The sequence below is a fragment of the Salmo salar genome, chromosome 02, assembly GCF_965601325.2.
Source record: "Salmo salar chromosome 02, fSalSal1, whole genome shotgun sequence".
NCBI lineage: Eukaryota > Metazoa > Chordata > Actinopteri > Salmoniformes > Salmonidae > Salmo > Salmo salar.
The window spans coordinates 15457501-15480000 of NC_138292.1; the positions used below are offsets into that span (position 1 = coordinate 15457501).

A 22500-nucleotide genomic window follows, 5' to 3' on the forward strand; every position below is an offset into this window, starting at 1 on the left:
TGGACTGTGACTACAGGATATAACCTACTGTAGCTAGAGGACAAGAGATCTGGACTGTGACTACAGGATATAACCTACTGTAGCTAGAGGACAAGAGATCTGGACTGTGACTACAGGATATAACCTACTGTAGCTAGAGGACAAGAGATCTGGACTGTGACTACAGGATATAACCTACTGTAGCTAGAGGACAAGAGATCTGGACTGTGACTACAGGATATAACCTACTGTAGCTAGAGGACAAGACATCTGGACTGTGACTACAGGATATAACCTACTGTAGCTAGAGGACAAGAGATCTGGACTGTGACTACAGGATATAACCTACTGTAGCTAGAGGACAAGAGATCTGGACTGTGACTACAGGATATAACCTACTGTAGCTTGAGGACAAGAGATCTGGACTGTGACTACAGGATATAACCTACTGTAGCTAGAGGACAAGAGATCTGGACTGTGACTACAGGATATAACCTACTGTAGCTAGAGGACAAGAGATCTGGACTGTGACTACAGGATATAACCTACTGTAGCTAGAGGACAAGAGATCTGGACTGTGACTACAGGATATAACCTACTGTAGCTAGAGGACAAGAGATCTGGACTGTGACTACAGGATATAACCTACTGTAGCTAGAGGACAAGAGATCTGGACTGTGACTACAGGATATAACCTACTGTAGCTAGAGGACAAGAGATCTGGACTGTGACTACAGGATATAACCTACTGTAGCTAGAGGACAAGAGATCTGGACTGTGACTACAGGATATAACCTACTGTAGCTAGAGGACAAGAGATCTGGACTGTGACTACAGGATATAACCTACTGTAGCTAGAGGACAAGAGATCTGGCCGGTGTGGGTTTGTGTAGCTGGACTGGTGTACATGTAGGCCCAGGTCTGTCAGTGTGGTTTCAGTGTCTATGTTGTTCCTTTTCCTCTGCTCAGCAGTCACCACTCTCTGTAAACAGGAAGCAGCTCTCTCTCTCTGCCATTGGTGTCACGGTGACTCTTCCAGGTGTGGGAAACCTCTTTTTACCCACTGTTCATAATCTATTCCTGTCTGCTGTTCCGGGTATTCCTACTGGTATTCCTGTTGTCCCGCTGTTCCTGTTTTCCCTCTCTCAGCCCTCAGGGGGACTCCCAGGAATGTGTCAGGATTCAGGAATAATGATTGTAAAAGTCTCTGTCGTTTGGAGGTTCTGATGTGTCTGAGGGCCTCTCAGGGCACTGCTTTATGCTTTCCTCTCTCTCTCTCTCTCTCTCTCTCTCTCTCGATCTCTCTCTCTCTCTGTGATGTCACAGTGTGTGTGTGTGTCAGGGTTTGCTGACAAACACCATTGGTGTCAGGTAATTGTACAGTAGAATTAAAAAAGAATCCCATTACAAAATAATGCTTTTTAGCCTATTCATTAATTGAAATACCAGTCGATGTAAATACATTTGGTCTATAGGTTAATTGACATAATTTAGTGTAATTAAATTGCTGCGTGTGTATTTTCATTAGTCATGAACCTATCTAATTTACAACACACGCACCTCATACAGATACAGAGCTGCTGCTACAGCTCCTCAAACAGCTCCTCAAACAGCTCCTCAAACAACTCCTCAAACAACTCCCCAAACAGCTCCTCAAACAGCTCCTCAAACAGCTCCTCAAACAGCTCCTCAAACAGCTCCCCAAACAGCTCCTCAAACAGCTCCTCAAACAGCTCCTCAAGCAGCTCCTCAAACAGCTCCCCAAACAGCTCCTCAAACAGCTTCCCAAACAGCTCCTCAAACAGCTCCTCAAACAGCTCCTCAAACAGCTCCTCAAACAGCTCCTCAAGCAGCTCCTCAAACAGCTCCCCAAACAGCTCCTCAAACAGCTCCTCAAACAGCTCCTCAAACAGCTCCTCAAGCAGCTCCTCAAACAGCTCCCCAAACAGCTCCTCAAACAGCTCCTCAAACAGCTCCTCAAGCAGCTCCTCAAACAGCTCCCCAAACAGCTCCTCAAACAGCTCCTCAAACAGCTCCTCAAACAGCTCCTCAAGCAGCTCCTCAAACAGCTCCCCAAACAGCTCCTCAAACAGCTCCTCAAACAGCTCCTCAAACAGCTCCTCAAACGTTGCTGCAGGAGTGAAACATGCTTTTATAAGCTCAATCATTGCACAACAATTCGAAATGCAATCGCGTGTTAAAAACAGTTTTTATGGCCACAATTAAAAAGAGCTACCGTAAATTCCGGACTATAAGCCGCAACTTTTTTCCCAGGCTTTGAACGTCGCGGCTTAAACAATGACGCGGCTAATATATGGATTTTTCCCGCTTTCAAATTTTTTCCCCCAAAAAACACATTCTGTGACGTGCTCAGTTTTTTGGCGGCATGAAGCTTTCATTAGACCAATGAAATTGCCGAACGGGTTAAGGTCAAACAACTTTTTTGTTTACTGTTTAGATTAAATCGAGCGCTCTCAAACTTCCCATCATTCTGATTACGGGAGTCATTTTGTCACCCTGATTCCTGGGGGCACAACAAAGTATTTGCAGCCACTCGACATCAGTGTAAATCGTGCATTTAAGATGGCGCTCCATGTTCAGTGGGAGGCTTGGATGACAAGTGGGGAGAAATCCTTCACTAAAACGGGCCGCATGCGAAGAGCAACTTATGGTCAAGTCTGCCAGTGGGTCCTGATAGTGTGGAGCATTGTCAAAAAATCCACTATCATCAACGGGTTTCGAAAGGCTGGACTGCTGCGTGTTGAAGAGGGCTCAGCGGGGGATTTGCCTCCAGATGAAAGTGACGAGAGTGACAATGAAAACGATCCAATATCGGATGAAGCAATTCTGAGGCTATTCAACTCCGACACCGAAGGAGATGGTTTCAGTGCACAGGAGGAGGAAGATGGTGACCAATGACTTTCTTGGTAGGCTACTGTTTACTGCTAATTATTATTTTTTTGTTACAAGCCGTGTTTTGTTAAAGCCTATTTATTTTTGTTACAAGCCGTGTTTTGTTAAAGCCTATTTATTTTTGTTACAAGCCGTGTTTCGTTAAAGCCTATTTATTTTTGTTACAAGCCGTGTTTCGTTAAAGCCTATTTATTTTTGTTACAAGCCGTGTTTCGTTAAAGCCTATTTATTTTTGTTACAAGCCGTGTTTCGTTAAAGCCTATTTATTTTTGTTACAAGCCGTGTTTTGTTAAAGCCTATTTATTTTTGTTACAAGCCGTGTTTTGTTAAAGCCTATTTATTTTTTGTTACAAGCCGTGTTTTGTTAAAGCCTATTTATTTTTGTTACAAGCCGTGTTTTGTTAAAGCCTATTTATTTTTGTTACAAGCCGTGTTTCGTTAAAGCCTATTTATTTTTGTTACAAGCCGTGTTTCGTTAAAGCCTATTTATTTTTGTTACAAGCCGTGTTTTGTTAAAGCCTATTTATTTTTGTTACAAGCCGTGTTTCGTTAAAGCCTATTTATTTTTTGTTACAAGCCGTGTTTTGTTAAAGCCTATTTATTTTTGTTACAAGCCGTGTTTCGTTAAAGCCTATTTATTTTTGTTACAAGCCGTGTTTCGTTAAAGCCTATTTATTTTTTGTTACAAGCCGTGTTTTGTTAAAGCCTATTTATTTTTGTTACAAGCCGTGTTTCGTTAAAGCCTATTTATTTTTGTTACAAGCCGTGTTTCGTTAAAGTCTATTTATTTTTGCTACAAGCCGTGTTTCGTTAAAGCCTGTGTAAAGTTCATTTGTTTCAATGTACCCGTAGGCACCTGCGGCTTATAGACATGTGCGGCTTATTTATGTTCAAAATAATATTTATTTTTTTAAATTCAGTGGGTGCGGCTTATATTCAGGTGCGCTTAATAGTCCGGAAATTACGGTACTATTTTTATTTTTTTTTACTGGTAACTGAAGCGTGCTTTCCATTCGCTATTCAAGTCCATAGACAACGGTAGCCAGGCTTCAGCACGTCACACACTACTTTGCAATGAGCTGGAGGCAGTATGCATTTTCAAAACATATAGCCTACTTAATTGTTTGAAACCTGAATGTTTTACATCATATTATGAGGCTTGCTTCAAAGTAGCCTAGCCAAAAAAGTATTTCACATGGCCTTGAAACCAGTAGCCTATTTCTATTTATTGGTTTTCAAATCAACTTTCTTTCATTGTCCAGTAGCCAAACTTCAAGCCTTGTCATATTAGCACCCATGTAGTTGTTGCATCTTTAGAGCTCCTGTCTTTCTACATTTGATGTGCCAGATATTTTCATCTCTGTCACATCAAACCGCTCGTATATGCGCTGCCCTGTGTTTTCCCGCTAATTCCATTATTGAACGAACATTCGCACGTAACCTACTGCCTTGTACGCATTGCAGCGCTTATGATGTGTCGAAATAATAGTTTATAAACATTATACGCTAAACGTTCTGATGTGTTGCATCAGCTTCATTGCTTTTTAAAGTTTTGTTTATGTAGCCTAGGCCTACTGGTTGAATGAATTTGGGATCTATCGTCCCACAACTGTCCCAGAGTCTGTTTGGAATAGGCAATTTATTTTTTGCACAGAACGACAAGCTGACCAATAGAATAGGTCAACTTTTCTACGATGGGTGATTGTAGATTGACAGGCTAGTGATAATCTGTAATGGTCTTGTTGACAGAGGAAAAGTAAATGTGGACAGTTATTCTAACATCTTCAAAGTAGCATCAGAATTTGATAGGAAGGACAGACGCCGTTACATCCTGAAGTTGCATGTTCTGTTAAGATGAATTACCATAATGTAAATGTGATTTCTTTCATCCTGAGCACTGTGGGTGTACGCCCTCATCAGGTTAAATTACTTAAATGTCCAGAAAATGTAAATGCTGCCCCCATACAGGTTGCAAAATAGTTTTTCGATGTGACGATTCCTTGGCACGTGGTTTATGAACTGATATACAAAACAACGCTGAATTCAAAGCTTAGAGCTTTTCAATTGAAATGATTATACCAAATTCTTGCAACCAGTAGAATGTTATGTGGAGGATACAACCAATAGAATGTTATGTGGAGGATACAACCAATAGAATGTTATGTGGAGGATACAACCAGTAGAATGTTATGTGGAGGATACAACCAGTAGAATGTTATGTGGAGGATACAACCAGTAGAATGTTATGTGGAGGATACAACCAATAGAATGTTATGTGGAGGATACAACCAGTAGAATGTTATGTGGAGGATACAACCAGTAGAATGTTATGTGGAGGATACAACCAATAGAATGTTATGTGGAGGATACAACCAATAGAATGTTATGTGGAGGGTACAACCAATAGAATGTTATGTGGAGGATACAACCAATAGAATGTTATGTGGAGGATACAACCAGTAGAATGTTATGTGGAGGATACAACCAATAGAATGTTATGTGGAGGATACAACCAGTAGAATGTTATGTGGAGGATACAACCAATAGAATGTTATGTGGAGGATACAACCAATAGAATGTTATGTGGAGGATACAACCAATAGAATGTTATGTGGAGGATACAACCAATAGAATGTTATGTGGAGGATACAACCAATAGCATGTTATGTGGAGGATACAACCAATAGAATGTTATGTGGAGGATACAACCAATAGAATGTTATGTGGAGGATACAACCAATAGAATGTTATGTGGAGGATACAACCAGTAGAATGTTATGTGGAGGATACAACCAATAGAATGTTATGTGGAGGATACAACCAATAGAATGTTATGTGGAGGATACAACCAGTAGAATGTTATGTGGAGGATACAACCAGTAGAATGTTATGTGGAGGATACAACCAATAGAATGTTATGTGGAGGATACAACCAATAGAATGTTATGTGGAGAATACAACCAATAGAATGTTATGTGGAGGATACAACCAGTAGAATGTTATGTGGAGGATACAACCAATAGAATGTTATGTGGAGGATACAACCAGTAGAATGTTATGTGGAGGATACAACCAATAGAATGTTATGTGGAGGATACAACCAGTAGAATGTTATGTGGAGGATACAACCAGTAGAATGTTATGTGGAGGATACAACCAGTAGAATGTTATGTGGAGGATACGACCAATAGAATGTTATGTGGAGGATACAACCAATAGAATGTTATGTGGAGGATACAACCAATAGAATGTTATGTGGAGGATACAACCAATAGAATGTTATGTGGAGGATACAACCAGTATAATGTTATGTGGAGGATACAACCAGTAGAATGTTATGTGGAGGATACAACCAATAGAATGTTATGTGGAGGATACAACCAATAGCATGTTATGTGGAGGATACAACCAGTAGAATGTTATGTGGAGGATACAACCAGTAGAATGTTATGTGGAGGATACAACCAATAGAATGTTATGTGGAGGATACAACCAATAGAATGTTATGTGGAGGATACAACCAATAGCATGTTATGTGGAGGATACAACCAGTAGAATGTTATGTGGAGGATACAACCAGTAGAATGTTATGTGGAGGATACAACCAGTAGAATGTTATGTGGAGGATACAACCAGTAGAATGTTATGTGGAGGATACAACCAGTAGAATGTTATGTGGAGGATACAACCAGTATAATGTTATGTGGAGGATACAACCAATAGCATGTTATGTGGAGGATACAACCAATAGAATGTTATGTGGAGGATACAACCAATAGAATGTTATGTGGAGGATACAACCAGTAGAATGTTATGTGGAGGATACAACGAATAGAATGTTATGTGGAGGATACAACCAGTAGAATGTTATGTGGAGGATACAACCAATAGAATGTTATGTGGAGGATACAACCAGTAGAATGTTATGTGGAGGATACAACCAATAGAATGTTATGTGGAGGATACAACCAATAGAATGTTATGTGGAGGATACAACCAATAGAATGTTATGTGGAGGATACAACCAATAGAATGTTATGTGGAGGATACAACCAATAGCATGTTATGTGGAGGATACAACCAATAGAATGTTATGTGGAGGATACAACCAATAGAATGTTATGTGGAGGATACAACCAATAGAATGTTATGTGGAGGATACAACCAGTAGAATGTTATGTGGAGGATACAACCAGTAGAATGTTATGTGGAGGATACAACCAATAGAATGTTATGTGGAGGATACAACCAATAGAATGTTATGTGGAGGATACAACCAGTAGAATGTTACGTGGAGGATACAACCAGTAGAATGTTATGTGGAGGATACAACCAATAGAATGTTATGTGGAGGATACAACCAATAGAATGTTATGTGGAGGATACAACCAATAGAATGTTATGTGGAGGATACAACCAATAGAATGTTATGTGGAGGATACAACCAATAGCATGTTATGTGGAGGATACAACCAATAGAATGTTATGTGGAGGATACAACCAATAGAATGTTATGTGGAGGATACAACCAATAGAATGTTATGTGGAGGATACAACCAGTAGAATGTTATGTGGAGGATACAACCAATAGAATGTTATGTGGAGGATACAACCAATAGAATGTTATGTGGAGGATACAACCAGTAGAATGTTATGTGGAGGATACAACCAGTAGAATGTTATGTGGAGGATACAACCAATAGAATGTTATGTGGAGGATACAACCAATAGAATGTTATGTGGAGAATACAACCAATAGAATGTTATGTGGAGGATACAACCAGTAGAATGTTATGTGGAGGATACAACCAATAGAATGTTATGTGGAGGATACAACCAGTAGAATGTTATGTGGAGGATACAACCAGTAGAATGTTATGTGGAGGATACAACCAGTAGAATGTTATGTGGAGGATACAACCAGTAGAATGTTATGTGGAGGATACGACCAATAGAATGTTATGTGGAGGATACGACCAATAGAATGTTATGTGGAGGATACAACCAGTAGAATGTTATGTGGAGGATACAACCAGTAGAATGTTATGTGGAGGATGACACCAGTAGAATGTTATGTGGAGGATACGACCATCCCAGTTGTCCAGATGTGGCTGTGAAGAGACAGAATCATTGCATCATTTGTTTTGGTACTGTTCATATATGTGTAGCTTGGTGTTTGGTCGCAGGTTCAGGAATGGCTGAGAAATCACAACATTAACCTGGAGATAAGTCTGCAGATTGCACTACTGGCTGATCTGAAAGCCATAGCCATTCAATCAATAGTATAATAATACTCTAAGTAAAAATGTTCATCTTTAATTCACAATCTGTACAATCTATAGTAGTAGAAATCCAAACTGGATGGTTTTCAGAGATAGATTTAAAATAAAAAAATGATTTCACCTTTATTTAACCAGGTAGGCTAGTTGAGAACAAGTTCTCATTTACAACTGCGACCTGGCCAAGATAAAGCAAAGCAGTACGACACAAACAACACAGAGTTACACATGGAATAAACAAGCGTACAGTCAATAACACAATATAAAAAAGAAAGTCTATATACAGTGTGTGCAAATGGCATGAGGAGGTAAGGCAATAAATCGGCCATAGGAGCGAAGTAATTACATTTTAGCAGATTAACACTGGAGTGATAAATGAGCAGATGATGATGTGCAAGTAGAGATACTGGTGTGCAAAAGAGCAGAAAAGTAAATAAAAACAATATGGGGATGAGGTAGGTAGATTGGGTGGGCTATTTACAGATGGACTATGTACAGCTGCAGCGATCGGATAGCTGCTCAGGTAGCTGATGTTTAAAGTTAGGAAGTCTCCAACTTCAGAGATTTTTGCAATTCGTTCCAGTCACTGGCAGCAGAGAACTGGAAGGAAAGGCGACCAAATGAGGTGTTGGCTTTGGGGACGACCAGTGAGATATACCTGCTGGAGCGCGTGCTACGGGTGGGTGGTGTTATGGTGACCAGTGAGATATACCTGCTGGAGCGCGTGCTACGGGTGGGTGGTGTTATGGTGACCAGTGAGATATACCTGCTGGAGCGCGTGCTACGGGTGGGTGTTGTTATGGTGACCAGTGATATATACCTGCTGGAGCGCGTGCTGCGGGTGGGTGGTGTTATGGTGACCAGTGAGATATACCTGCTGGAGCGCGTGCTACGGGTGGGTGTTGTTATGGTGACCAGTGAGATATACCTGCTGGAGCGCGTGCTGCGGGGTGGGTGGTGTTATGGTGACCAGTGAGATATACCTGCTGGAGCGCGTGCTACGGGTGGGTGGTGTTATGGTGACCAGTGAGATATACCTGCAGGAGCGCGTGCTGCGGGTGGGTGTTGTTATGGTGACCAGTGAGATATACCTGCTGGAGCGCGTGCTGCGGGTGGGTGGTGTTATGGTGACCAGTGAGATATACCTGCTGGAGCACGTGCTGAGGGTGGGTGGTGTTATGGTGACCAGTAAGATATACCTGCTGGAGCGCGTGCTGCGGGTGGGTGGTGTTATGGTGACCAGTGAGATATACCTGCTGGAACGCGTGCTACGGGTGGGTGGTGTTATGGTGACCAGTGAGATATACCTGCTGGAGCGCGTGCTACGGGTGGGTGGTGTTATGGTGACCAGTGAGATATACCTGCTGGAGCGCGTGCTGCGGGTGGGTGTTGTTATGGTGACCAGTGAGATATACCTGCTGGAGCGCGTGCTGCGGGTGGGTGGTGTTATGGTGACCAGTGAGATATACCTGCTGGAGCGCGTGCTGCGGGTGGGTGTTGTTATGGTGACCAGTGAGATATACCTGCTGGAGCGCGTGCTGCGGGTGGGTGGTGTTATGGTGACCAGTGAGATATACCTGCTGGAGCGCGTGCTGCGGGTGGGTGGTGTTATGGTGACCAGTGAGATATACCTGCTGGAGCGCGTGCTGCGGGTGGGTGTTGTTATGGTGACCAGTGAGATATACCTGCTGGAGCGCGTGCTGCGGGTGGGTGTTGCTATGGTGACCAGTGAGATATACCTGCTGGAGCGCGTGCTACGGGTGGGTGGTGTTATGGTGACCAGTGAGATATACCTGCTGGAGCGCGTGCTGCGGGTGGGTGGTGTTATGGTGACCAGTGAGATATACCTGCTGGAGCGCGTGCTGCGGGTGGGTGGTGTTATGGTGACCAGTGAGATATACCTGCTGGAGCGCGTGCTGCGGGTGGGTGGTGTTATGGTGACCAGTGAGATATACCTGCTGGAGCGCGTGCTGCGGGTGGGTGGTGTTATGGTGACCAGTGAGATATACCTGCTGGAGCGCGTGCTGCGGGTGGGTGGTGTTATGGTGACCAGTGAGATATACCTGCTGGAGCGCGTGCTGCGGGTGGGTGGTGTTATGGTGACCAGTGATATATACCTGCTGGGGCGCGTGCTACAGGTGGGTGGTGTTATGGTGACCAGTGAGATATACCTGCTGGAGCGCGTGCTGCGGGTGGGTGGTGTTGATGGGACCATGTGCTTAATGTAGATAGTAGGTATAAGCTGGAAGTAGAAGCCTAAGTATTGTTGTCCATTCATTTGCTCAAATTAGGGGAGGGGTGGTGGAGTTATGGGAAAATAATACAATAAAATGTTTGTAAAAAAAAATGTATGAGGGATTGGAAATAATGCAGACATTACGTTGAAAAAACCCCAGATTCTATCTGCAATATTAAAGCTGATCTACGCCTGAAAATAAACACCAATAATTTGCTGCTGGTCAAATGTCCAGAGCCACATTTTCCTAACGGAAGCCCTGGTGTGTGTGTTGGCATTGTCATTGTTGTTGAGAGCAGAGGATGTCGTCCTTGGAGACCTCTCTGTTTCGGCATACGCTAGCCTATGACACACACAGGAATACACACGCACACACACACACCCACACACTTGTGGACTGTGAACAGACAGCTGGGCTGGCACACAAGCTCATACTCGAACACACACATGCCTCCACAACACACACACACACACACACACACACACACACACACACACACACACACACACACACACACACACACAACAGACATACCGCCATGGCCTAACTGCTTGCTGATGGCCAGACAGCTGTTGCTACAACAGTTACACAGCCAACTCCTTTCAGACTATACATCTCCTCTTCTACCACCCTCTCTCTTTCTTATCCCCCCCCCTCTCTCTCTCTCTCTCTCTCTCTCTTCTCTCTCTCTCTCTCTCTCTCTCTCTCTCTCTCTCTCTCTCTCTCTCTCTCTCTCTCTCTCTCTCTCTCTCTCTCTCTCTCTCTCTCTCTCTCTCTCTCTCTCTCTCAGCTACTAGTGTGGTTGCCATGGTGGTTCTGTGAAGAGTGGTTGCTGGGCTGTGGACAGAGAAAGAGAGAGATGAAGGGGGGTTCATGCTCAGAATGGCCTGACTGTGCTGAAATGGAACTCCTCTACCATGTTTGGTTCCAGAACAGTGGAGCTGTTTATTATCTGTGTTAAGGTACCATACCAGTGTGTGGAGAGAGGACTGTCCTCTACACTCCTACGCTCCTGAAATCCTAACACTTTAAATACTCCTACACCCCGAGTGTGCCCCTCTGTCTCTCTCCTTCCTCAGGAATGATATTTATACAGACAGAATGGAAACAGGGCAGTGTGGGAGAGGAGGAGGAGAGAATGCAGAGGAGAAAGGAAAGGAGGGTGTTGGCTGAGACTGTCTGTAGTGCTGCAGGGGCTAGGTGGAGGAGAGGAGAGAAGAAGGGAGTAGAGGAGAGAAGAAGCGAGGAGAGAAGAAGGGAGGAAAGGAGAGAGAAGAGAAGAAGGGAGGAGAGGAGAGGAGAGAAGAAGGGAGGAGAGAAGAAGGGAGGAGAGAAGAAGGGAGTGGAGGAGAGGAGAGAAGAAGGGAGGAGAGAAGAAGGGAGGAGAGGAGAGAAGAAGGGAGGAAAGGAGAGAGGAGAGAAGAAAGGAGGAGAGGAGAGAAGGGAGGAGAGGAGAGAAGAAGAGGAGAGGAGGAGAGGAGAGAGGAGAGAAGAAGGGAGGAGGAGAGGAGAGAAGAAGGGAGGAGGGGAGAGAAGAAGAGAGGAGGAGAGGAGAGAAGAAGGGAGGAGGGTAGAGAAGAGAGGAGAGAAGAAGGGGGAGAGGAGAGAGAGAAGGGAGGAGAGAAGAAGAGAGGAGGGGAGGAGAGAAGAAGAGAGGAGGAGAGGAGAGAAGAAGGGAGGAGGGTAGAGAAGAGAGGAGAGAAGAAGGGAGGAGAGAAGAAGGGAGGAGAGAAGAAGGGAGGAGAGAAGAAGAGAGAAGAAGGGAGGAGAGAAGAAGAGAAGGGAGGAGAGAAGAAGAGAAGGGATGACAGAAGAAGGGAGGAGAGAAGAAGAGAGAAGAAGGGAGGAGAGAAGAAGAGAGGAGAGGAGAGGAGAAGGGAGGAGAGAGAGGAGAAGAGAGAAGGGAGGAGAGAAGAAGAGAAGGGATGACAGAAGAAGGGAGGAGAGAAGAAGAGAGAAGAAGGGAGGAGAGAAGAAGAGAGGAGAGGAGAGGAGAAGGGAGGAGAGAGAGGAGAAGAGAGAAGGGAGGAGAGAAGAGAAGAAGGGAGGAGAGAAGAAGAGAGGAGAGAAGAAGGGAGGAAAGGAGAGTGGAGAGAAGAAGGGAGGAGAGGGGTTCTAGAGAGTGGTCATAGCGGGCGACAGGGTTTGTGGTTTTGACAGGCATAGCTGGAGCGACCTGTTAATCACCATGATAACCATGAAGTACAGTCAGTCTCAGCTGGCGGTGGTACCCTCCACACAGGAGGCGGACAGACAGACAGAAAAACAACAACAACGACGTTATTTACAGGCCCACCCGACGCGGCCCCCAACCTCTGTCTCTCAGTCCCCGTTGAGCTAACGTCTAGTTCTACCTTCCATTGACACAGTCACAACTGGACGGCTGTCTCACTGAGCTGGGGCTACACATGACATGTATGTAGTCTGAAGAACACCTCAGTGCATTTAGGAAACATCACATCTCAGTGACATATGAACATCTAATGGATGATGATTTATGTTTTAGCATGTTGATGCTTGACATTATATGTTGTTTTGAGCTGATGTGTTTGGGTGACATTTGATGTGTTTGGGTGACATTTGATGCGTATGGGTGACATTTGATGCGTATGGGTGACATTTGATGTGTTTGGGTGACATTTGATGTGTTTGGGTGACATTTGATGAGTATGTGTTTGGGTGACATTTGATGCGTATGGGTGACATTTGATGCGTATGGGTGACATTTGATGCGTATGTGTTTGGGTGACATTTGATGCGTATGGTCTAACTCTCTGTTAGATCTCTCTACTCTCTGTTAGATCTCTCTACTCTCTGTTAGATCTCTCTACTCTCTGTTAGATCTCTCTACTCTGTTAGGGCTCTCTACTCTCTGTTAGGGCTCTCTACTCTCTGTTAGATCTCTCTACTCTCTGTTAGGGCTCTCTACTCTCTGTTAGATCTCTCTACTCTCTGTTAGGGCTCTCTACTCTCTGTTAGGGCTCTCTACTCTCTGTTAGGGCTCTCTACTCTCTGTTAGGGCTCTCTACTCTCTGTTAGATCTCTCTACTCGCTGTTAGGGCTCTCTACTCGCTGTTAGGGCTCTCTACTCTCTGTTAGGGCTCTCTACTCTCTGTTAGGGCTCTCTACTCTCTGTTGATCTCTCTACTCTCTGTTAGATCTCTCTACTCTCTGTTAGATCTCTCTACTCTCTGTTAGGGCTCTCTACTCTCTGTTAGGGCTCTCTACTCTCTGTTAGGGCTCTCTACTCTCTGTTAGATCTCTCTACTCTCTGTTAGATCTCTCTACTCTCTGTTAGATCTCTCTACTCTCTGTTAGATCTCTCTACTCTCTGTTAGGGCTCTCTACTCTCTGTTAGGGCTCTCTACTCTCTGTTAGATCTCTCTACTCTCTGTTAGGGCTCTCTACTCTCTGTTAGATCTCTCTACTCTCTGTTAGATCTCTCTACTCTCTGTTAGGGCTCTCTACTCTCTGTTAGGGCTCTCTACTCTCTGTTAGATCTCTCTACTCTCTGTTAGATCTCTCTACTCTCTGTTAGATCTCTCTACTCTCTGTTAGATCTCTCTACTCTCTGTTAGGGCTCTCTACTCTCTGTTAGATCTCTCTACTCTCTGTTAGATCTCTCTACTCTCTGTTAGGGCTCTCTACTCTCTGTTAGATCTCTCTACTCTCTGTTAGATCTCTCTACTCTCTGTTAGATCTCTCTACTCTCTGTTAGATCTCTCTACTCTCTGTTAGGGCTCTCTACTCTCTGTTAGATCTCTCTACTCTCTGTTAGATCTCTCTACTCTCTGTTAGATCTCTCTACTCTCTGTTAGGGCTCTCTACTCTCTGTTAGATCTCTCTACTCTCTGTTAGATCTCTCTACTCTCTGTTAGATCTCTCTACTCTCTGTTAGGGCTCTCTACTCTCTGTTAGGGCTCTCTACTCTCTGTTAGATCTCTCTACTCTCTGTTAGATCTCTCTACTCTCTGTTAGATCTCTCTACTCTCTGTTAGATCTCTCTACTCTGTTAGGGCTCTCTACTCTCTGTTAGGGCTCTCTACTCTCTGTTAGATCTCTCTACTCTCTGTTAGATCTCTCTACTCTCTGTTAGGGCTCTCTACTCTCTGTTAGATCTCTCTACTCTCTGTTAGATCTCTCTACTCTCTGTTAGGGCTCTCTACTCTCTGTTAGGGCTCTCTACTCTCTGTTAGGGCTCTCTACTCTCTGTTAGATCTCTCTACTCTCTGTTAGGGCTCTCTACTCTCTGTTAGGGCTCTCTACTCTCTGTTAGGGCTCTCTACTCTCTGTTAGATCTCTCTACTCTCTGTTATGAGTCTCTCTACTCTCTGTTAGGGCTCTCTACTCTCTGTTAGGGCTCTCTACTCTCTGTTAGATCTCTCTACTCTCTGTTAGATCTCTCTACTCTCTGTTAGGGCTCTCTACTCTCTGTTAGGGCTCTCTACTCTCTGTTAGGGCTCTCTACTCTCTGTTAGATCTCTCTACTCTCTGTTAGGCTCTCTACTCTCTGTTAGGGCTCTCTACTCTCTGTTAGGGCTCTCTACTCTCTGTTAGATCTCTCTACTCTCTGTTAGATCTCTCTACTCTCTGTTAGATCTCTCTACTCTCTGTTAGATCTCTCTACTCTCTGTTAGGGCTCTCTACTCTCTGTTAGATCTCTCTACTCTCTGTTAGGGCTCTCTACTCTCTGTTAGGGCTCTCTACTCTCTGTTAGGGCTCTCTACTCTCTGTTAGGGCTCTCTACTCTCTGTTAGATCTCTCTACTCTCTGTTAGATCTCTCTACTCTCTGTTAGCTCTCTACTCTCTGTTAGCTCTCTACTCTCTGTTAGGGCTCTCTACTCTCTGTTAGCCCACCCGTGCTCTCTACTCTCTGTTAGATCTCTCTACTCTCTGTTAGGGCTCTCTACTCTCTGTTAGATCTCTCTACTCTCTGTTAGATCTCTCTACTCTCTGTTAGATCTCTCTACTCTCTGTTAGATCTCTCTACTCTCTGTTAGGGCTCTCTACTCTCTGTTAGATCTCTCTACTCTCTGTTAGATCTCTCTACTCTCTGTTAGATCTCTCTACTCTCTGTTAGGGCTCTCTACTCTCTGTTAGATCTCTCTACTCTCTGTTAGATCTCTCTACTCTCTGTTAGGGCTCTCTACTCTCTGTTAGATCTCTCTACTCTCTGTTAGGGCTCTCTACTCTCTGTTAGATCTCTCTACTCTCTGTTAGATCTCTCTACTCTCTGTTAGGGCTCTCTACTCTCTGTTAGATCTCTCTACTCTCTGTTAGATCTCTCTACTCTCTGTTAGATCTCTCTACTCTCTGTTAGGGCTCTCTACTCTCTGTTAGATCTCTCTACTCTCTGTTAGATCTCTCTACTCTCTGTTAGGGCTCTCTACTCTCTGTTAGGGATCTCTCTACTCTCTGTTAGGGCTCTCTACTCTCTGTTAGATCTCTCTACTCTCTGTTAGATCTCTCTACTCTCTGTTAGGGCTCTCTACTCTCTGTTAGATCTCTCTACTCTCTGTTAGATCTCTCTACTCTCTGTTAGATCTCTCTACTCTCTGTTAGGGCTCTCTACTCTCTGTTAGATCTCTCTACTCTCTGTTAGGGCTCTCTACTCTCTGTTAGATCTCTCTACTCTCTGTTAGATCTCTCTACTCTCTGTTAGGGCTCTCTACTCTCTGTTAGGGCTCTCTACTCTCTGTTAGATCTCTCTACTCTCTGTTAGATCTCTCTACTCTCTGTTAGATCTCTCTACTCTCTGTTAGATCTCTCTACTCTCTGTTAGGGCTCTCTACTCTCTGTTAGATCTCTCTACTCTCTGTTAGATCTCTCTACTCTCTGTTAGGGCTCTCTACTCTCTGTTAGGGCTCTCTACTCTCTGTTAGATCTCTCTACTCTCTGTTAGATCTCTCTACTCTCTGTTAGATCTCTCTACTCTCTGTTAGGGCTCTCTACTCTCTGTTAGATCTCTCTACTCTCTGTTAGATCTCTCTACTCTCTGTTAGATGGCTCTCTACTCTCTGTTAGGGCTCTCTACTCTCTGTTAGATCTCTCTACTCTCTGTTAGATCTCTCTACTCTCTGTTAGATCTCTCTACTCTCTGTTAGATCTCTCTACTCTCTGTTAGGGCTCTCTACTCTCTGTTAGATCTCTCTACTCTCTGTTAGATCTCTCTACTCTCTGTTAGGGCTCTCTACTCTCTGTTAGATCTCTCTACTCTCTGTTAGGGCTCTCTACTCTCTGTTAGATCTCTCTACTCTCTGTTAGATGGCTCTCTACTCTCTGTTAGGGCTCTCTACTCTCTGTTAGATCTCTCTACTCTCTGTTAGATCTCTCTACTCTCTGTTAGATGGCTCTCTACTCTCTGTTAGGGCTCTCTACTCTCTGTTAGATCTCTCTACTCTCTGTTAGGGCTCTCTACTCTCTGTTAGATCTCTCTACTCTCTGTTAGATGGCTCTCTACTCTCTGTTAGGGCTCTCTACTCTCTGTTAGGGCTCTCTACTCTCTGTTAGATCTCTCTACTCTCTGTTAGATCTCTCTACTCTCTGTTAGGGCTCTCTACTCTCTGTTAGGGCTCTCTACTCTCTGTTAGATCTCTCTACTCTCTGTTAGATCTCTCTACTCTCTGTTAGATCTCTCTACTCTCTGTTAGGGCTCTCTACTCTCTGTTAGGGCTCTCTACTCTCTGTTAGGGCTCTCTACTCTCTGTTAGATCTCTCTACTCTCTGTTAGATCTCTCTACTCTCTGTTAGATCTCTCTACTCTCTGTTAGGGCTCTCTACTCTCTGTTAGATCTCTCTACTCTCTGTTAGATCTCTCTACTCTCTGTTAGATCTCTCTACTCTCTGTTAGATCTCTCTACTCTCTGTTAGGGCTCTCTACTCTCTGTTAGATCTCTCTACTCTCTGTTAGATCTCTCTACTCTCTGTTAGGGCTCTCTACTCTCTGTTAGATCTCTCTACTCTCTGTTAGGGCTCTCTACTCTCTGTTAGATCTCTCTACTCTCTGTTAGATCTCTCTACTCTCTGTTAGGGCTCTCTACTCTCTGTTAGATCTCTCTACTCTCTGTTAGGGCTCTCTACTCTCTGTTAGGGCTCTCTACTCTCTGTTAGGGCTCTCTACTCTCTGTTAGATCTCTCTACTCTCTGTTAGGGCTCTCTACTCTCTGTTAGATCTCTCTACTCTCTGTTAGGGCTCTCTACTCTCTGTTAGATCTCTCTACTCTCTGTTAGGGCTCTCTACTCTCTGTTAGGGCTCTCTACTCTCTGTTAGATCTCTCTACTCTCTGTTAGGGCTCTCTACTCTCTGTTAGATCTCTCTACTCTCTGTTAGATCTCTCTACTCTCTGTTAGGGCTCTCTACTCTCTGTTAGGGCTCTCTACTCTCTGTTAGGGCTCTCTACTCTCTGTTAGGGCTCTCTACTCTCTGTTAGATCTCTCTACTCTCTGTTAGATCTCTCTACTCTCTGTTAGATCTCTCTACTCTCTGTTAGGGCTCTCTACTCTCTGTTAGGGCTCTCTACTCTCTGTTAGGGCTCTCTACTCTCTGTTAGATCTCTCTACTCTCTGTTAGATCTCTCTACTCTCTGTTAGATCTCTCTACTCTCTGTTAGGGCTCTCTACTCTCTGTTAGGGCTCTCTACTCTCTGTTAGATCTCTCTACTCTCTGTTAGATCTCTCTACTCTCTGTTAGATCTCTCTACTCTCTGTTAGATCTCTCTACTCTCTGTTAGGGCTCTCTACTCTCTGTTAGATCTCTCTACTCTCTGTTAGATCTCTCTACTCTCTGTTAGGGCTCTCTACTCTCTGTTAGGGCTCTCTACTCTCTGTTAGGGCTCTCTACTCTCTGTTAGATCTCTCTACTCTCTGTTAGATCTCTCTACTCTCTGTTAGATCTCTCTACTCTCTGTTAGATCTCTCTACTCTCTGTTAGGGCTCTCTACTCTCTGTTAGATCTCTCTACTCTCTGTTAGATCTCTCTACTCTCTGTTAGATCTCTCTACTCTCTGTTAGATCTCTCTACTCTCTGTTAGATCTCTCTACTCTCTGTTAGGGCTCTCTACTCTCTGTTAGATCTCTCTACTCTCTGTTAGGGCTCTCTACTCTCTGTTAGATCTCTCTACTCTCTGTTAGATCTCTCTACTCTCTGTTAGGGCTCTCTACTCTCTGTTAGATCTCTCTACTCTCTGTTAGATCTCTCTACTCTCTGTTAGGGCTCTCTACTCTCTGTTAGATCTCTCTACTCTCTGTTAGATCTCTCTACTCTCTGTTAGGGCTCTCTACTCTCTGTTAGATCTCTCTACTCTCTGTTAGGGCTCTCTACTCTCTGTTAGATCTCTCTACTCTCTGTTAGGGCTCTCTACTCTCTGTTAGATCTCTCTACTCTCTGTTAGGGCTCTCTACTCTCTGTTAGATCTCTCTACTCTCTGTTAGATCTCTCTACTCTCTGTTAGATCTCTCTACTCTCTGTTAGATCTCTCTACTCTCTGTTAGGGCTCTCTACTCTCTGTTAGATCTCTCTACTCTCTGTTAGGAGCTCTCTACTCTCTGTTAGGGCTCTCTACTCTCTGTTAGATCTCTCTACTCTCTGTTAGATCTCTCTACTCTCTGTTAGATCTCTCTACTCTCTGTTAGGGCTCTCTACTCTCTGTTAGGGCTCTCTACTCTCTGTTAGGGCTCTCTACTCTCTGTTAGATCTCTCTACTCTCTGTTAGATCTCTCTACTCTCTGTTAGGGCTCTCTACTCTCTGTTAGGGCTCTCTACTCTCTGTTAGATCTCTCTACTCTCTGTTAGATCTCTCTACTCTCTGTTAGGGCTCTCTACTCTCTGTTAGATCTCTCTACTCTCTGTTAGATCTCTCTACTCTCTGTTAGATCTCTCTACTCTCTGTTAGGGCTCTCTACTCTCTGTTAGATCTCTCTACTCTCTGTTAGGGCTCTCTACTCTCTGTTAGATCTCTCTACTCTCTGTTAGATCTCTCTACTCTCTGTTAGGGCTCTCTACTCTCTGTTAGATCTCTCTACTCTCTGTTAGATCTCTCTACTCTCTGTTAGGGCTCTCTACTCTCTGTTAGGGCTCTCTACTCTCTGTTAGATCTCTCTACTCTCTGTTAGGGCTCTCTACTCTCTGTTAGATCTCTCTACTCTCTGTTAGATCTCTCTACTCTCTGTTAGGGCTCTCTACTCTCTGTTAGGGCTCTCTACTCTCTGTTAGATCTCTCTACTCTCTGTTAGGGCTCTCTACTCTCTGTTAGGGCTCTCTACTCTCTGTTAGGGCTCTCTACTCTCTGTTAGATCTCTCTACTCTCTGTTAGCTCTCTACTCTCTGTTAGCTCTCTACTCTCTGTTAGATCTCTCTACTCTCTGTTAGGGCTCTCTACTCTCTGTTAGGGCTCTCTACTCTCTGTTAGGGCTCTCTACTCTCTGTTAGATCTCTCTACTCTCTGTTAGATCTCTCTACTCTCTGTTAGGGCTCTCTACTCTCTGTTAGGGCTCTCTACTCTCTGTTAGGGCTCTCTACTCTCTGTTAGATCTCTCTACTCTCTGTTAGGGCTCTCTACTCTCTGTTAGGGCTCTCTACTCTCTGTTAGATCTCTCTACTCTCTGTTAGGGCTCTCTACTCTCTGTTAGGGCTCTCTACTCTCTGTTAGGGCTCTCTACTCTCTGTTAGGGCTCTCTACTCTCTGTTAGGGCTCTCTACTCTCTGTTAGGGCTCTCTACTCTCTGTTAGATCTCTCTACTCTCTGTTAGATCTCTCTACTCTCTGTTAGATCTCTCTACTCTCTGTTAGGGCTCTCTACTCTCTGTTAGGGCTCTCTACTCTCTGTTAGATGCTCTCTACTCTCTGTTAGAGCTCTCTACTCTCTGTTAGGGCTCTCTACTCTCTGTTAGAGCTCTCTACTCTCTGTTAGATCTCTCTACTCTCTGTTAGGGCTCTCTACTCTCTGTTAGATCTCTCTACTCTCTGTTAGATCTCTCTACTCTCTGTTAGATCTCTCTACTCTCTGTTAGGGCTCTCTACTCTCTGTTAGATCTCTCTACTCTCTGTTAGATCTCTCTACTCTCTGTTAGGGCTCTCTACTCTCTGTTAGGGCTCTCTACTCTCTGTTAGATCTCTCTACTCTCTGTTAGATCTCTCTACTCTCTGTTAGGGCTCTCTACTCTCTGTTAGATCTCTCTACTCTCTGTTAGATCTCTCTACTCTCTGTTAGGGCTCTCTACTCTCTGTTAGATCTCTCTACTCTCTGTTAGATCTCTCTACTCTCTGTTAGAGCTCTCTACTCTCTGTTAGGGCTCTCTACTCTCTGTTAGGGCTCTCTACTCTCTGTTAGATCTCTCTACTCTCTGTTAGATCTCTCTACTCTCTGTTAGATCTCTCTACTCTCTGTTAGATCTCTCTACTCTCTGTTAGGGCTCTCTACTCTCTGTTAGATCTCTCTACTCTCTGTTAGGGCTCTCTACTCTCTGTTAGGGCTCTCTACTCTCTGTTAGATCTCTCTACTCTCTGTTAGGGCTCTCTACTCTCTGTTAGATCTCTCTACTCTCTGTTAGATCTCTCTACTCTCTGTTAGGGCTCTCTACTCTCTGTTAGGGCTCTCTACTCTCTGTTAGGGCTCTCTACTCTCTGTTAGGGCTCTCTACTCTCTGTTAGAGCTCTCTAATCTCTGTTAGAGCTCTCTACTCTCTGTTAGAGCTCTCTACTCTCTGTTAGATCTCTCTACTCTCTGTTAGGGCTCTCTACTCTCTGTTAGATCTCTCTACTCTCTGTTAGAGCTCTCTACTCTCTGTTAGATCTCTCTACTCTCTGTTAGGGCTCTCTACTCTCTGTTAGGGCTCTCTACTCTGTTAGAGCTCTCTAATCTCTGTTAGAGCTCTCTACTCTCTGTTAGAGCTCTCTACTCTCTGTGGAATGTGTTGTTGGTTGACCTCCCAATATGGCTGTCTGCTTTGGAGAGGAGCCTAGTGACTGCTATCTGCTGCACTGTTATTAACACCTCACACACCTGACCTCACACAAACACAAAACCACACAAGCACACATACACACACACACACACACAAACAGACACACACATATATACACACTCACTGGGTGAGAGAACGCAAACTGGCAGGAGATTCAGTGAGCCACTGGCTTGAGAAGATGGGGAGAAAGAGAGATGGAGAGATGAGAGATAGGGAGGGAGAATTAGATAGATGGAGAGATTGAGAGATAGGGAGGGAGAATTAGAGAGATGGAGAGATTGAGAGATAGGGAGGGAGAATTAGAGAGATGGAGAGATGAGAGATAGGGTTGGAGAATTAGAGAGATGGAGAGATAGGGAGGGAGAATTAGAGAGATGGAGAGATGAGTGATAGGGAGGGAGAATTAGAGAGATGGAGAGATTGAGAGATAGGGAGGGAGAATTAGAGAGATGGAGAGATGAGAGATAGGGTTGGAGAATTAGAGAGATGGAGAGATAGGGAGGGAGAATTAGAGAGATGGAGAGATGAGTGATAGGGAGGGAGAATTAGAGAGATGGAGAGATGAGTGATAGGGAGGGAGAAAGAGAGATGCATGGACATCCTCCTATCATTGGTACTAGATAAGGTGATGTTTTGTGCTGCCTGCCTGGGTCTGGAGGGATGGATGGATGGATGCAGGTTACTGATGATTGCCAGGCATTGTAGTAGTGTATTTATAGATGCTCTCCTTGCTTGTTCTTCTCTAATCTTCACATTACACTACAACTGAACCACTCATTTTCTAGCTCTGCATCACAGAGCAGGGTGTGTGTGTCGAGGGGGTTACACACACACACACACACACACACACACACACACACACACACACACACACACACACACACACACACACACACACACACACACACACACACACACACAGCCCACTGTTCACACACTGGTTGAATTAACGTTGTTTCCATATAATTTCAATGAAATGACTTTGAACCAACGTGGAATAGACGTAGACTTGACGTCTGTGCCCAGTGGGAGATCTCTTTACCATCAGACGCTGAAGGACCACATTATCTGCTGCAGTGGAAACCCAATGCCTCGCATTCACACATTCTGTCAGGATAAAGCCCCACTA

The 22500-nt window shown here is 44.3% G+C and overlaps 1 protein-coding gene across 2 annotated transcripts in view; it reads left to right on the plus strand.

Moving 5' to 3' along the window:
- Positions 1–22500, plus strand: part of LOC106594804 (polypeptide N-acetylgalactosaminyltransferase 1) — a 124128-nt gene that overhangs the window by 20063 nt on the left and 81565 nt on the right. Inside the window, exon 2 of one of the 2 annotated variants that reach the window (XM_082960198.1) lies at positions 11199–11370. The exons of the other annotated variant lie outside the window; for it this stretch is intronic. The gene's annotated coding sequence lies outside the window, so the exon portion shown is untranslated. The remainder of the gene's footprint in view (positions 1–11198; positions 11371–22500) is intronic. 2 annotated transcript variants of the gene reach the window in all.